Source organism: Oncorhynchus mykiss, chromosome 19 (genome assembly GCF_057628025.1).
Source record: "Oncorhynchus mykiss isolate SJ-2025 chromosome 19, ASM5762802v1, whole genome shotgun sequence".
Taxonomy (NCBI): domain Eukaryota; kingdom Metazoa; phylum Chordata; class Actinopteri; order Salmoniformes; family Salmonidae; genus Oncorhynchus; species Oncorhynchus mykiss.
The window spans coordinates 16,758,062-16,770,651 of NC_143040.1; positions in this window are offsets into that span (position 1 = coordinate 16,758,062).

Consider the following 12,590-nt stretch of genomic DNA (forward strand, 5'->3'; position numbering starts at 1 on the left):
AAGGAAAATCATTTGATTTCTAACTGACCAACACCTGAATCAAAGATCTCTTAGTATAATCTCAGGCAATCCGAACAACAAGGACTGGGTCAAAAGTTCTAGCTCTCTGACACACCAGAGTGCACTGGGTTCCTCAGCCAGGGGCCATACCAGTCTGTCTGGGTCCTGGTTCTAGAATGGTCTGGGTCCTGGTTCTAGCAGGGCTGATTCATACGTCCTCATTGCCGGTCTGTTCTCTTGCGTCGATAGTAATCAAGTCCATGTACACACAGCCTGAGCATCTGTAGTCAGACTGAAGAAGCCGAGTGTAGCATAGCCTTGTGTTTAATGTCCCATTCACTCTGCCCTCCTTTGAGATCTAGCCCATTGGCAGCTTCAGTGTATTTTTGGGTTGTACTGTTCATGGTCGACCACATTTGTAGTTTTCATTATTATACGATGCTCTGTTTAGTGTGTGGACGTCATTCGCATATCTGATGTGATGCATATTGTGAAATAATATATTTTTTTGATAGTAACCGGACTGAAACAGACTACATGGACTTGCCCGAATGAACATGACCCTCATTCTCCTGTAGGAATGGGCATTTAGACTTAGATGAGTGTCCCAAGACCACTGGGGTAATGTTGAGACATGGGACACATCTCATCAGTTGGTCATGCGTAAATGAGAAAGATAATTGTTTTTTTTGGAAAGGATTTCATATGCGTAATTGAAATGGTGGAAATCTGACAGTATCTCAGAAGTCAAAACCATCCTTCTACAATTTTGTTTCCAATGCCCTCAAAAACATTATCTCACGTCTCACCCACAACATTTCACTCAAAGCAACAGATCTGAAAGGACTTGATAGGTGGTGGGAAAAACCTGTTCATATATCAGTAGTTACGAAGAGAAGAAGGGGAGAGTATTGGAGAGCAGTGTTGCTGTTATTTCATTTTTATGGCAGTTATAGTCATTGCTGATATGTTGGGAATTTGTGTTACACTAAATATCTGTCTTTACCTGGTAACTGATTATCCATTTTCCTATTGGCAAATGCTTTAATTGTGTAGGGTTTAGCTTTATTGATACAGGAAGTGAGACAGTTCTAGTTCCGGTGGCTGCTGGAGTTCAATGTGGTTTGACCGTTAAAGCTGCTGAATAGTTATCCATCTCCACCCAGTCCTTGCTCCTACAGAAAGTCATCCTGCACCTGTACTCAAACCCTCAACTTACTTGGTGATGGAGACAGTGAACCATTCCTATCTAATTCCTCCACTTACTGTATGTCTGACGGCTATGATGACAGCTATAAGGACGGCTATGATTACGGTTATGATAATGGCTATGATGACGGTTATGATAATGGCTATGATGACGGTTATGATGATGGCTATGAGGACGGCTTTGATGGCGGTTATGATGATGGCTATGATGACAGCTTTGATGATGGTTATAAGGACAGCTTTGATAGCGGTTATAATGATGGCTATGATGACAGCTATAATGGGGAAGGGAAAGGGGATACCTAGTCAGTCATACGCATTTAACCCAACCCCTCTGAATCAGAATCAGCCTTAATCGACATCCACGTCATCCGTGCCCGGGGAGCAGTTGTTGTTGGGGGTTTACTGCCATGCTCAAGGGCAGAGCGTCAGATTTTTCCACTTTGCCGGCACAGACTAGCAACCCTTCGGTTACTGGCCTAACACTCTTAACCGCTAGGCTACCTGACAGCTATGACTGGAAAACTTCAGTTAGCTTTGTAAACATGTCAGCACCTAGCATGTCCATGATAGCACAAGTTACTCAACCATTGGCTTAAAGCTGAAACTTCCTAACAGCGGTAAAGTGCGTGAGGACTGTCTCTCCTTTTTCAACACCATCGGACTGTTCGTTGGGACCAGTTGAGGTGTGACAATCATCGTGTCGTGAAAAAGTGTTAATTCATCCAGTTCAGTTGACTACCTTTTCAATATTGCGTGATTTGATGTGATGTGATGCGAAGAAAATCGAATGTAAGTTAATGTGTTCCTGATTACTTCAAGACCTGTTGGATAATGTGTCAATGTGATGAATGGCTTGTTTTGGTTTCTGAAATGAATTATAATCTCTTGATTCCATGTTATCCTTTTGCTTGTGTTATGTAGTGAGAAAATCACTCAATGCCCATTTGCTTTCCCTGTTAGTATGTACACTGACCTCATCCAGACTTATATTGCGTCCCAAATGGCACCCTATTCCCTACATAGTGCACTACTTTTGACCAGCGCATGTGGTCAAAAGTGGTGCACTATATAGGGAATGGGGTGCCAGCTGTGCTACATTCTTGTTGCACCGCACAACCACACTACAGTGTCACATGCCCCAGATTGTAGTAACCCCTAAATGCCATTATGTTTTAACTATGACACCGAAGATTGTGGACCTGGGTTCAAATTGTGTTTGAGAGATCTCAAAGTGTTCAATTGATGATCAACAACACAGGAAGAGGGATCAAATGCCAACTGAAACTGTCAGGGGAGAGATACTCCATTTTCATCTGTAGTAGTAAAAAGTGATAACCTCTTTTCTTTGGCAAATGCAAGAAAGACTTGGTCCATGAACAGTTCTAGAATCTGTGAGCGGCACAATTTACACCGTTCTGAGGGCTCCTCCACGTCTACTTTGTGGTAGAAATGCTATACATTTCTCTTTGGATGTGTTAACTGAGTATCTTCTATCCAAACCTGGCAGGGCAGAGTAGGGATGTTTTGGCTGTCATTCTGCACCTTGGACGAGTCGACTATGATTTGGAGGGCCAATCATCATTTCTGTCTTCATTATTTTCAATGGTTTCTTTTTGATGACGGCGCTAGCATTAAAAAGTCTTCTGGATCGAAGGAAGAATGTGTTGAATTTCTCACATTTTCCACTGTGATCTAGTGGAATCTTGATGAAGCTTTTTGTAGACAAATAACACCAGAACTTAGATCAGTGTTGTGGTATTTGCCCCGTTGCCCACTTTTAAAAGTGGAACAAAGGCGAGGAAAAGCATGAAAATCATTTGTTTCGAAAATTCTCAACCGAACACAACACTGAACTAATTCATTAACAACAATGGTGGTCTGGAACACGACTGATTCAAAGGGGCCTGATGTATAAACAAAGACCATCAAAGCATACTTGTGCACTTACAGTCTCACTGCTATGAGCGACAAATAACAGGGAACACGCACAGCACATGGATCAACAGAGAGAGGAGAGGGACTGCCTAGATGGACCAGACCCGTTTCTATCCCTAGCCCCTACCATGGCCCAGACCCATTTCTATCCCTAGCCCCTACCATGGCCCAGGCCCGTTTCTATCCCTAGCCCCTACCATGGCCCAGTCCCGTTTCTATCCCTAGCCCCTACCATGGCCCAGTCCCGTTTCTATCCCTAGCCCCTACCATGGCCCAGACCCATTTATATCCCTAGCCCCTACCATGGCCCAGGCCCGTTTCTATCCCTAGCCCCTACCATGGCCCAGTCCCGTTTCTATCCCTAGCCCCTACCATGGCCCAGTCCCGTTTCTATCCCTAGCCCCTACCATGGCCCAGACCCGTTTCTATCCCTAGCCCCTACCATGGCCCAGACCCGTTTCTATCCCTAGCCCCTACCATGGCCCAGACCCGTTTCTATCCCTAGCCCCTACCATGGCCCAGACCTGTTTCTATCCCTAGCCCCTACCATGGCCCAGACCCGTTTCTATCCCTAGCCCCTACCATGGCCCAGACCCGTTTCTCTTCCTAACACCTACCATGGCCCAGACCCGTTTCTATCCCTAACTCCTGCCATGGTCCAGACCCGTTTCTATCCCTAGCCCCTACCATGGCCCAGACCCGTTTCTATCCCTAGCCCCTGCCATGGCCCAGACCCATTTCTATCCCTAGCCCCTACCATGGCCCAGACCCATTTCTATCCCTAGCCCCTACCATGGCCCAGATCCGTTTCTCTCCCTAACACCTACCATGGCCCAGACCCGTTTCTATCCCTAACACCTACCATGGCCCAGACCCGTTTCTCTCTCTAACTCCTGCCATGGCCCAGACCCGTTTCTCTCCCTAACTCCTGCCATGGTCCAGACCCATTTCTATCCCTAGCCTCTGCCATGGTCCAGACCCATTTCTATCCCTAGCCCCTATGAAGGATCCATATGTACACTAAACCACATACTGTCCCACTAAGCTGTAATTAAAGTGTTATGTGACAAAACACAAACTGTCACCAAAGGGACAATAAATGTGACAGACAAGTGTGCAATGAGACAGGGTACTAAGCATCACTGATTGACTGCACATTAAATGGTTAACACATTGAAATGTGTTCAGTATGTCTTCAGTATCTTATCAAACCAACTAGTACAAACACTATGAAAAGCTTTATTGGGGAGGAATACAAATTATTCAAGACAACTTACCTCTTGTCAATATTAAATGTAGAGAGAGCGAGAAGGAGAGAGGGAGAGAACGCATACACAGAAAGTAGTGCATACTGGGAAAAACACACTCTCCATGGACATATTTTGGCTTGAGCTGAAAGTCAGGCAGCTCTTTGCATGCTCCTCTGTGTGGTTTGATGGCTAGCCAATCAACACAGATTACCACAGCTCCTCTAAGCTATAAGGAAATATATTAGCCATATAATGGGTCAGCAGGGACTTTTAAAAACGCTGGTTATGAACAGCAAACAGCTTTTTTTTTGTCTCGTTGGCCATGTTGATTGTTCTTTTAAGAGCCCTTGCGTGACAACATTTGGATTTATAGGATAAATATGCTCACCTTGGTTAAGGTTCTATGCGGGAAAGATTTGGACCTTTTGAGAAAGATTTCTATTGATGCAAAGCAAATTATTGCACTGATTATTTAGCAAATAACATGTAGCCTACATACAGTGCCTCCGAAAGTATTCACACCCCTTCACTTTTTCCACATTTTGTTATATTACAGCCTGAATTTAAAATGGTTACATTGAGATTTAATCACTGGCCTAAACACAGTACCCCGTAATGTCAAAGTGGAATTATGTTTTTAGATTACAAAATAATAATAATTTTAAAGAAAATGCTGAAATATCACATAATAAGTTGCATGGACTCACTGTGTCCAAGAATAGTTTTTAACATGATTTTTTTACGACTACTTCATCTCTGTACCCCACACATACAATTATCTGGAAGGTCCCTCAGTCGAGCAGTGAATTTCAAGCACAGATTCAACCACAAAGACCAGGGAGGTGTTCCAATGCCTCGCATAGAAGGGCACCTATTGGTAGATTTTTTTTTTTTAAGCAGACATTAAGTATCCCTTTGAGCATGGTGAATTTATTCATTTCACTTTGAACGGTGTATCAATACACCCAGTCACTCAAAGATACAGATGTCCTTCCTAACTCAGTTGCCAGAGATGAAGGAAACTGCTCAGAGATTTCACCATGAGGCCAATGGTGAGTTTAAAACAGTTACAGAGCTTAACGGCTGTGATAGAAGAAGACTGAGGACGGTTCAACAACATTGTAGTTACTACCCAATACTAACCTAATCGACAGATTGAAAAGGAAACCTGTACAGAATACAAATATTCCAAAACATGCATCCTGTTTTCAACAAAGCGCTAAAGTAATACTGCAAAAAATGTGGCAAAGCAAATAACTTTTTGTCCTGAATACAAAGAATCCAATACAACACAATTCTGAGTACCACTCTCCATATTTGCAGGCATAGTGGTCGCTGCATCATGTTATGGGTATGCTTTTAATCGTTAAGGACTGGGGAGTTTTTCAGGATAAAAAATACATGGAATGGAGCTAAGCACAGGCAAGATCCTAGAGGAAAACCAGGTTCAGTCGGCTTTCTACCAGGTACTGGGAGATTAATTCACCTTTCAGCAGGACAATAACCTAAAACATAAGGCCAAATCTACGCTGGAGTTGTTTACCAAGAAGACAGTGAATATTCCTGAGTTACAGTTTTGACTTAAATCTACTTGAAAATCTACAGCAAGACCTGAAAATGGTTGTTTAGCAGTGATCAACAACCAATTTGACAGAGCTAGAAGAATTTAGAAAAAAATCATATTGCACAATCCAGCTGTGTAAAGCTCTTAGAGACATACCCAGAAAGACTCACAGCTGTGATCGCTGCCAAATGTGATTCTAACATGTATTAACTCAGGGGTGTGAATACTTATATACATTTGATATAATTTCAAAAAACATTTTTTGACAGAAATAAATACATTTAATCCATTTAATCCCTCATTGCATGTCTTCTGTAGAACACAGAACTGAAAGTTCTTGTTCTCTCAGTGCTGCTGTGTGATGTGGATTTGGCAAAAATACACAGAGAACCAGTCCAGCCAGGCAGCCACAATGTAGTAGCCTAAAACCAGTCCCCTGTGAAATTCATAATGACAAACTGAACAACTTTGAACAAGTCTAGAAAACAAGAGAAACTCTGACAATTTCCTTCTGGGTCACACAGTTTACTACAGAATAATCCACCTCATTAGTTTCTGATTCAGGGGATGGTAGAAAACATGGTCACTGCATAATCCATCAATATAACAATACTACTGACATTGTCACTATGTCCCCATTGGGTCAGGAAAACAACAGCAGTGAGAGCACCGTGTTGTTCTCGCCAATCTAGACAATACCCAACTTCACCATTTGTGAGTGTCCCTCCCATGCATTGGAGTCACAGAACTACTCAACACAGCCCTTGACTGGGCTAAATGTCACTTACAGACAGTGATGACAGTTCTGCCAGTGCGACGGTAGTACCTGGCTGTCAGTCAGTCGGACAGACAGCTTCTGTGGGGCAGGAGCCTTCTGATGAGACACTAGGGAGGTTGATCCAGTAGCTATGGCGACCACAGGAGGGCAGAGCCACACCATTAATAATAAACATTCCTAGACAGACACAGTGGGGAATGGGGATAGATTGGATCTACACAGGAGACTTCCTCAAAGATAAAGGATGTTACATTCTACTACAGGATGCTACTGCACTTTTACGGTTTGCTGTCTCTCCGTCTAATTTCCTTGACTACGATTATTACTATTCATTTCATATCTGCAGTGCTGTACATATCTGTAATGGAAATGTGTTGGGTGTGATGGAAGAGAAGAAGAAGAAGAACAGGAAGTGAATATATCCTCTGTATAGTTTGTGTATGTAAAGTCTCAATCAGCACCAATAGGCTAGGTCCCTCTGATAATTTAGCTCAAATGTATTTCATAATCTTATGATCTAATTCCTTTACGGGTGAGAGCAAGCATGTTCCTGTCTATGCTTAACGTGATGAAATATTACTTAATGAGCCAAAATTGAGTGAAGGAAAACTCTAATATCATAACAGGAAATGAGGATGTGGTTAGCATAGTTGCTGATTACCGGACGGCCCCGTTTCCAAAACATGAAAAGGGAAGTGGGCCGAGTTGTGTTTTGACATGTGCACTGAGAAAATCCCCTCACTCTCTCACTAAACATATTCCTCTCAGACGGAGACTGAATGACTGAATCGCATATTTGAAATATGAAATGATTCATCTGGAATAATAGGGGCGACTCTGGCTCACAATTTAAAGCAGATTATGGAGATGTCCAATGACAGCTGCAAAGACGACTGCAGGGAAGTTTGCTTTGAGAAGTAACACACATACAGGATGACACCAGGTCACTGTCTGCTGTAAAACCATGACACGCTCCGAGTCCAAAGTTTTGTGTCTGCTACTTCAGTGAGCTCATTCATTGTGCAGTGTGTGCGTTTTAGAAGGGGTTGAGTTGGCATATTGTGCTTGTCTGTTTCAGATTCCCATAGAGGCATTGGACAGAAAAAGATGAGAACGTAAATTGAGATTAGAATTAATTCATTCACCCTTACATTTAGAACAAGATATAAGCTTGCATTACGTTTTTCTAGGTGTTGATTTTTGGTTTTGGTACTTAGTATTTATTTAGTATTTTATTAGGATTCCCAATTATCTATAAAACCATGACAAGCTCCGAGTCCAAAGTTTAATGTCTGGTACTTCAATGAGTTTATCAATCACCAGCCAACGGGGCTCGTGGAGATAACGCACAGGGCCGAGAATACACACACCTTCTATAAGAGTCTCCAGTGAAAATCTCCTCAGTCCTCTCGGACAGTCCATGGCCAAAACATATGCAGAGTAATCGATCACTCACATGTATTTAATATCTTTTTATGTCAGCAGTTGTCACAAAGTGCTTTACAGAAACCCAGCCTAAAACAACAGAGAGCAATCAATGCCGAGCAGGGTCTAGGAAAAACTCTCTAGAAGGCAGGAACCTAGGATAAAACCTAGAGAGGGACCAGGCTGCAAGGGGTGAAGTAAGTAATATGACTGGGAAGATACGGCAAATATACTGTATGCCTAGTAAAACCATGAGAATCTCTCTATGACAAACCAATAAGAATCTCTCTATGACAAAACCATGAAAATCTCTCTATGACAAAACCAAGAGAATCTTTCTATGACAAACCAATGAGAATCTCTCTATGACAAAACCATGAGAATCTCTCAATGACAAAACCATGAGAATCTCTCTATGACAAAACCATGAGCATTTCGCTATGACAAAACCATGAGAATCTCTCAATGACAAAACCATGAGAATCTCTCTATGACAAAACCATGAGAATCTCTCTATGACAAAACCATGAGCATTTCGCTATGACAAAACCATGAGAATCTCTCTATGACAAAACCATGAGAATCTCTCTATGACAAAACCATGAGAATCTCTCTATGACAAAACCATGAGAATCTCTCTATGACAAAACCATGAGCATTTCGCTATGACAAAACCATGAGAATCTCTCAATGACAAACCCATGAGCATTTCTCTATGACAATGCCATGAATATTGCTCAAGTGACAGATCCTTCAATGAGTAGGTCATCTTCTATGGCTGGTCCCTCAGTATCTCTCACCAGCCAATGAGGTTTGTGGGGAGTCTGGAGAACATTCTGTAGGGTTGAGGAGGTAGACAGGCACTAAGGCTACTATAGAGTCTGAACCGAACTGAACAGTCAGACAGCGCTGGAGTGTCTTCATTTTCCTTCACACCTAATGAGTCACTGTCTCAGCCTCTGTGGCATCAGGCACTTTGGTTGGTTGGGTGGGGGTGGGGTTCCCCGGGGAAACTTTGAGGTGAGCACCGTAATTAGAGCCAAACAAGGACACTAGTGTCCTGAGACGCTACAGGTGAAACTCAAGACACGAGGGTGAGATCCTGGGATCAACACAGGGAGTTTAAAGACAGATTAAGGTTTATATTAAGGACCTGTGGTGTGTTTTGGGTTACAGTACAACTCAACGGCCCCCTTGTTAACATCCGTTGGCACTACCGCTTATTAGCATGCCGCTGGTTAGCGAGATGTAATCCTTGGCTTTGGTGGTGGATGGACGACAGAACAGAAACGTAGTAATGTCAGACGTCGAATGAATCGGTGAATGGAATATTTGATTTACAGTGCGCGAGGCTGGACAGAGAGACTCTTGCGGTTGTGTTTTTGTTGCGCTGCGTTCTCAAACGATATCAGTTTACGTCTCTAAGCTCCATCAAGGGACTTTTCCCCCCCTCAAAGACAACGTCCGACTCAAATGAAAGTCATTGTGAGACGATCATGCATGCAGTCAATTAGGATAATGCGGACGGGCGTAAGTGATATTAGTGAGCAGCACCATGTAATCCAGCTTTGTCTTAAATAACATAGGGCATGCTCAATGGAGCAGCTGGTTCAAAGGGGGGAGATTGGAAGCTGCATTATTGGTGCCCACAGTCCTGCGTTGCCAGATTGAGATATAGTGTGCCTGGCTGTTTGAGTGCCTGTTGATTTGGCTGAGTTGCCCTGTGGCGTTTAGGGGAAACCCCCTTTATAAGACGGCATTAACTGCTGATCCAGGTTTTAACATTTTGGGTTGCCAGCGCTGACTCACTCAATAACCCACATGTGCACCCAATCAACCTCTGAAGTAGTGTGGACTTGACCCCTTATGGATCCCAGGCAGAAATATGCTGGAAGGAAGGGACGTTCTCCCCTTACAGACCCAGTCAGTCTGTGACCACTCACAGCTAAGAGTGATTTAGCACTGTGATGGAGGAGGAAGAAGAGGTAGAGGAGAAGGAGGACAGGGAGAGGAGGAGGGCAGGTAGGGCCGGTCCTGATGTTTTACTGTTTTAAATTGGTTTTCATTATCATGCCATGAACACAAGCAGATTGGGCAGGTGCCTCTACGGCTACAGTATAATGATGGAAGTATTTTTGCTATACAACGATGACTCCGTTAGGCCATAACTCACTGTAATGAGTAGAGTCGTTTTCAGTAGACAGTGAAGCATCAATACGTTGTGTAAGGAAGCAGTAGACAATGGAAATAATGAAGAAGTCACTGACATCATCTGTCTCACACACACACACACACACACAGAAATCTAGGTCTGAAATGTAGACCCCAAACACACACCTGAGGTGTTCCAGGGAGCTCTGATTCACTCTCCTCTGTCTGTTGTTTGTGTGAGTGTCCTGGTTACATGCACACACACACACACACACACAGTCTTGTACAACTAACTTTGTGGGGACACATTATTCAGTCACACTATTTTCCCTAACCCCTAACCCTAACCCTAACTCACACCCTTATCTTAACCCTAACCCTAACCTTAAACCGAAAACCTAACCTTAACCCCAAACTTAACCCTAGCTCCTAACCCTAACCCTTAACCTAATTCTAACCCTAACCCTAAACCTAATTCTAACCTTAACCCTCTAGAAATAGCATTTGACCTTGTGGGGACAAACAAAATGCCCCCAGTTTGTCACATTTTTGTCTGTTTACTATTCTTGTGGGGACTTCAGGTATATTTAGACACGCCCCCCCCCCCCCCCCCCCCCCTCACACACACACACACACACACACACACACACACACACACACACACACACACAGGTCAGTCAGCAGCAGACAGGGCCAACAGCAGAGTAAAGCAGCCAGCCTCAGTGGGGTCTGATCCCGATGACATGCCTCTGGAAAAACACACTGACTATATGACCAGGCTTGGCAGGTCAGTACAGGATGGAAACCTACACTCTCCAAGAGCTTTATCCCATGTCCACTTAGTGGGTGAAACCTACCACATGGAATTACCATCATCCCTAGCAGTCCCATCATCACTAATACTAACGTTAATATGCCAGGGGGTTTCCATATTACTGTATAGTATTCCCCTTTCGTACTAAACTGGACAATGTTTCAAGGGGCAGAAATATGGAGTCAGTCAGTTCCTCCATTGAAGGAGGAAAACTGTAACAGCAGCCTAAACAACAAGAGATCTAGCAGAACTTAGACTCTGCAATTTATGGCTCATCACCACATACATCAATATTTACAGACCCCCAAATCCCCATTTGGGTGACCCCCTGTTTAATCCCCATTTGGTAGACCCCCTGTTTAATCCTCATTTGGGTGACCCCCTGTTTAATCCCCATTTTGGTGACCCCCTGTTTAATCCCCATTTGGGTGACCCCCTGTTTAATCCCCATTTTGGTGACCCCCTGTTTAATCCCCGTTTGGGTGGCCCCCTGTTTAATCCCCATTTTGGTGACCCCCTGTTTAATCCCCATTTGGTAAACCCCCTGTTTAATCCTCATTTGGGTGACCCCCTGTTTAATCCCCATTTTGGTGACCCCCTGTTTAATCCCCATTTGGGTGACCCCCTGTTTAATCCCCATTTTGGTGACCCCCTGTTTAATCCCCATTTGGGTGGCCCCCTGTTTAATCCCCAATTGGTTGATCCCCCTGTTTGAATCTCCAGTCAGTCAGTCACCGCACCGATGCCCTGTCTTCATTGAACCGAAGAGAGGGAGAGAGCGAGAGATATGCTCAATGTCACATACAGAGTATACAGCCGTCTTCCCCGGTGATGGTATTTTATCTGTTCCAGGACTCAGATTAGGTCAGCAGTAAACACAGAAACGAGAGACAACGAGCAGATAAAGGAGCGTCAATACAAGAGATTCTTCCTTGTAACAAGGAGGACGATGACATGTAAATCATCTCCTCCTGATAAGTGCATGGTTTATCTGGTTTATCTCCATCATATTGGGCTTATCCGTCCTGAAATCTATTCTGCCTGCCTTACCATGCATGGGTAATGTTGCCTGCCTCTCTCAGCTGGCGAGGAGAAGAGAGGAGGGGAAGGGGAGGGGGTATTTTTGGTACTAAGACTGAAGTTTTACGTCCCTATTGTTTTGTCTGGACAGTGTACTGGAACTGTGCGTTCTCCAGTCACTTTGGGACAAGTTATTAAACAAACAAGAGATTATACCAATTATTGATTATACAGGCGTTCCTGTCCAACACGTGAACAAGTGTTTAGGAGTGGGTCAATGAGCAAGGCCAGGCTCCTATGATAATGAGCTGTCCAGTGTTCTGAATCCCAGGGCAATAATGAGTCATTTTTATTAAGCTGTAATTCCCCATGAGTCATGTTGTTTTGCAGTGTTTGTACAGCTGTCCAACAAGGATAGCTACAGTAACACGTGTGTTTTCG